Source organism: Lepisosteus platostomus, chromosome 22, assembly GCF_059453375.1.
Source record: "Lepisosteus platostomus isolate fLepPlt1 chromosome 22, fLepPlt1.hap1, whole genome shotgun sequence".
Lineage (NCBI taxonomy): Eukaryota > Metazoa > Chordata > Actinopteri > Semionotiformes > Lepisosteidae > Lepisosteus > Lepisosteus platostomus.
In genome coordinates, this window is record NC_142632.1 from 1577445 (window position 1) to 1582612 (window position 5168).

At 44.1% G+C, this 5168-nt stretch overlaps 1 non-coding gene across 1 annotated transcript; it reads right to left on the reverse strand.

Moving 5' to 3' along the window:
• Positions 1–635: 635 nt before the first annotated feature.
• Positions 636–717, reverse strand: trnas-uga (transfer RNA serine (anticodon UGA)). Its single transcript has one exon. It is a non-coding gene; the product is annotated as a tRNA-Ser (tRNA).
• Positions 718–5168: the final 4451 nt, after the last annotated feature.

Sequence of the window (5168 nt, forward strand, 5' to 3'; positions counted from 1 at the left end):
GTTAGATAAGAAAGTTACAGGTATGGTGAGCAATGACTGACAAAGGCACGTACTGCGTATTCCTTACAGAAGTGTAAGCAATTTGTTCTAAAAAACACCGGCTTAAGTCCAACATCGTTAGCAATCTTATTACTTAAACAGAATTAACATCAATAAACTGTAAGGTGCTGGTACATGCGAGTAGATTTGATCTTCTATTAAACAAAAATGCAATTACAGCTCTAAATAGGTCAACCTAGACTTCTGTAACAGATCTGTTCAGGTCATCGCTGTTCCTCTGACCTTGTGATTCTTTGGAATTTTAAAAGCGTATTTCGCTTGCCTTTCATGTGGTCTGTGTACAAGTCACTGTGGCGTATGCGGTCCTACACAGCCTTGCTATAGACGTGATGAGCCTCCGCTATGTTGCAATGGAGAACAGGTTCAGTACGGAGCTGCCGAGAAAATTCAGCTGGAAAGCTCGTTGCAGAAAAGCATCGGTATCTGTGTCCAGCGGCAAAGCGTCCTTCGTGGGTGCTGAAGAACCGATTTCACAGGCTGCGGGTCCAGGCGATTTAGAGTGTTAAAGGTCCCAGCGAAAACGAAACGGCGCTGGTCCTTTTACACGCACGCACGCAAACAAATGCAAAGGACGCCGTAGTCGGCAGGATTTGAACCTGCGCGGGGAGACCCCAACGGATTTCAAGTCCGTCACCTTAACCAATCGGGCACGACTACAGCGAACGCCGCGGCCGCTGCCTTCTTGCTACAATCGAACAGGGAGTGCGAGGCGGCGGCGGCAGCTGAGGCAACTTTTTTCAAGTTCGCTCTCCGTTTAAGAAACCTTTTACGCCATACGTGCAAGCACACACACACACACCTCAGAGGACTTAAGGGTGGCTTCAAGTTGGAATGATAAAATCTCCCCGTTCGGACATGAAAACAGAACGTTCTTAGACAGAAAGCAATCAACAACGGAGACATGTGGACGACGATTTTAGTCACTGCACTTTGAATAGCATTTTTACTCCAGTTACAGGAGATGCACCAATGGCCCTTGACCTACGCTCTTACCAATGCCTTGAACATTCAAACAAAACAGCCCTCAAGTCCTGCGGTTTAATATAACGCTGTTACGTGTCGAGGCAGTATTTGACTCTGTCCTACCGTTGAGACACGGGGCGTATATGGAAACGAACACATGCTACGGATCGTCTCTAATCGGTCCCTACAGCTGGAAGGCTCCTTGAAGCGTGCACCCCCATCATTCATCTTTGCGCATCTGTGAAAGGTAGACTCTTGAGCAATGTTTGAGCCAGCTCTAAGGCAACTAGTGCTATTGGACAGACACCTCTGGAAGATCCTAAGAGTCTCTTAACACCACTTCCAGCAGCAAGCTTAATTGTTCGCTGGAGGTCTCCCACCCAGGTACTGACCAGGCAAAGAATCACCAGTACATTGAATGAGGAAGTTAATCCTGAAATCCAATTACATATCTCAAGGTAAGACAAATCCATAAGAACATGTCTTAGTATTACTTCGTTTACATTAGTATGGCACTGAGTTGGAGCTCCTCTTTAAGCTGTGGTTTAGTTTTGCATTCATGTGTTTCTAGAGCAGTGATTTATGGGGGTGGGTGGGTCTTTCACAGAGGCTCAGGACAAATCCCCCGCCTGAAAGTCTAATGTGTGCGTTCAGACAGTCACAGGTCAAGAGCCAGGCAGGAGGACAATGGACAGAAGAGCCAACGAACTAAAAATAAAAGAACAGATACGAAAAAGCCACCATCTTTTTCTTTTTGACATTTTCCGACTTTCATGCAAGCCAGGACAAAGTTGCTCAGAGCTACTTGTGGATTCAAATACTCTATCGAGTGCTTTGATGAGTTTTTGCAATTTGATTGTCGTCCTGTCAGCCTGTTTCTGTTTTTTTTTTTCAATCTAGGGATGGAAAGTATGAGGGAAATGATGGAGCAATCAATAACCGCTCCGGAAAAATGGCAGAAAGAAATGGTCCGTCACTAAGGACATTTGTGAAGCAGAGGAGTGACATCACCACAAAGGCGACACATTCTGCTGATGGTTTTGGTGAATAATGATTGAGGCGCGTTAAGAGAAAGGCAGCTGTGTCAGCATGCGTAGGCTGCAAAGGATCAAGCAAAGGTTTACTCCATGCTGAAAAGAGAAGAAAAGAAGCACAACGTTTCGACTGTGGAGCCTTCTGCGCCATCTTCTTTAGCGGTGATGATGTTTACATTGGAAAAACTGAGACATGCGTCCCTGGGTGGGCTTGAACCCCCAACCTGTCGGTTAACAGCCTAACGCGCTAACCGATTGCGCCACAGAGACTGACGGCCGCTTGTACTCCCTACATTTGCAGGTTTATGGTCAAAGAAAACAATCACTTGCGCTTCTTGCAGCCGGCAATCTTTTTCCACTGACAACCAAGAAATGGATTTCATCTTTCACAAGCTGTATGGATTTCTTCAAAAACAAGTTATTCCAGAAAGGAAATGAATTCTTGCATTAAACTGAACCAAGCTGTACATGTTTGTCTGAAATGAGACATTCGGCACAACAAGACACGGAGAGAGGCACCGCTGGTATTCAGACCCAGGATCGCCTGCTGACTAGGTGGGCACTTTAAGCCACTAGGGAACAGCGCCAGCGGAGCACCGCGCTTTTACAGACACTTGGACACATCTGCGTTCGGTGTGCACTTAACCTGCTCTCTGAGCCCGTTGCCTCCGTCCCATTTAATAGCAGAACTGACGCCAAGAGAAATGATGAGAAATGGCATTTATCGGGCACTTTTCATGTCCAAGGAGCTCAATGCCCTTGACACCTCCCCAAGGCGACAGAGCTGTGCATTCTTTGGCGACACCATTTTTTCTTTTGTTTAATTTCTATACTTATTGATAGAATAAAAACGATATGTCATGTACTGTAAGGGAAATGTCTCTTTTCATGGGGAAAGCTAGCACCAGCAAATGTTGTGTTTAGAAGAAGTGATTTAACATGACACGTGACCTAATTTACCGGAGCAAAAGCTCACCCAGCAAGCCCTGCTTTACTTCTACAGGAGAGAAGTACTGTAGAGTCTGCAAGATGTTCAGCTGGGTAGCTACGTCAGCATGCCTCGGCTGCAAAGGAACAAGTAATAGGTTTATTGCATGCTGAAAAGAGAAGAACGGAAACACAGCGTTTCGACTGTGAGGTCTTCTCACACCTGAAGAAGTCTCACACCTGTAAAAGGCTCCATGGTTTTCTTTCTTCTCTTTTCAACATGGAATACACCTATTGTCTGCAAGATGTGACAATTTCATGGTGTTTTGGAAGAAAACCTTTTTTCTTTGAATTCAAAATCAATCGGAATTTCAGCACGACACATCAACACTTTTTCAATTTTAAGGAGATGATATTTTAAACCTGATAAAAATAGTAGGAAACACAAGTTTCTTGCTGTGAAAATTGCATGCAGAACAGAACTGGAGAGCAGCTGAATTTGTGCTCAGTAGGGTGGGGAGGACTCAGCATTGCTATTGTTCTAATTATTATGAACTGCAGGGGATCTGAATCAGAACATGTCAGTTAGTTTGATCATTGCGTCAATATGTAGGCCACGTTAATATAGAATTATTACTTTGTCTGTCTCTTCTTTGTATATAGCTGAATGTCCCTGACAATTTCATGTTGCCTGCGATGTGTCCCCTCTCCCCACAGCAGTGGCAGATGACCAGCCGTCGTCGCTCCCCCAACATCGTCGCGCTGGGCGTCTCCTCCTCCCCATCTGATTCCCCGTGCGCCCCTCCGTTGGTGCCCACCGGTCTCCTCGAATACGGCAACAGTGTGCTCAGCCAGAGCCAGGGCCTGCTCCAAGGGGACCAGTGCGGCCAGCATCACGTGGCACTGCACCTCAGTCGGCGCCGGGGCCAGGAACGCCTGGAGCGCTATTTCCCGGTGGGCCTCCTCCGGAAGAGTAGGGTAACCCTGGCGGGCTAAGTAGGCCACGTCTGCGGCTGTTACCTTCACTGTTACCTGGATACCTCTTTATCTAGAACTCACTCTTCCCCCTGCCTGTCTGGCTTCTTTTAATCCTTCTGTGCCCGGATTGCAGCGGGTAAGATATTTTTCCAAGAAAAAAAGAGAAATTAAAAAAAGAGAAATTTCACCAGAGCCCCTGCTCATGTCTAATTTTTAGTTTAGAAGGATTCAAGCAGGATTTTGGATGAAAGGCAGCGACCTTAATCAAGCCCAAATCATAATTGAACCCATTCAGAGCCTACATTACATTTTAGTGTTTCATTCTGAGCAGAATGCCCTCACACCTGAAGAAGGCTTGCGTTTTCTTCTCTTTTAAGCATGTGTACAATGCTGTAATACAATTTAAAATAATTAAAAGTTTAAAAAGTATCAACTAAACTCCATTAATATCGAGTGTCTTTTATACAGCTTTTATACAGCTTTTAAGTATAGATTACACTTTTCTAAAATGTATTTAAAAAATAAAAACGATTACTAATCTAATCTTTCCACGTTTGATCCCAAAATCCCAAGAAAAATTAATCTAAACTAGGAGAAAGCTATGCTGAAAGTTTATTAATATACTTAGAAGACAAAGATAACAATTTATGTTGCATTTGTCTGATTGTGAATCAAAAAATACATTTAATTAACTGCTCTCAGTGACAGCTGACAATCCTCCATACACTCAAGTGAAAAATTAGTAATGCCAATGTAAACGTGGTATTTACAATTTGTTGATAATAGAAATGTTAAGTTCTCTAAAGCTTTTTGAGGCAGCAAAAGATTTGAACACCCTATATTGTAATGAGCTGCTGAGCTGAGAATGGGTTATGTTCCTGCTGTCAGAGGGGGTGGAAAGTGCCCGCGGTTATTTAATTAGTATTACAATTCACACTGATTCCCTTGAAAAGGTATGGACATAAGAATATTCGTGCGTGGTCAAAAAATGGCATTAAGCACTTAAAATTAATATGGTTAATAAGAGTAAACTGGAACATGCTGTACAAGATCGGCTAAACTGGGATCTATCGCTTACGCCTGAAATTGGAGCTGCTGTCGCAGTGAATAGCGACTAATAAGTCTGTCTTTCTGTGGGGGGAAGGGAATCTGATCTGATCTGCAAACCTCCAACAGAGCTGTTCAACTGGTTTTTGTCGGGCACAT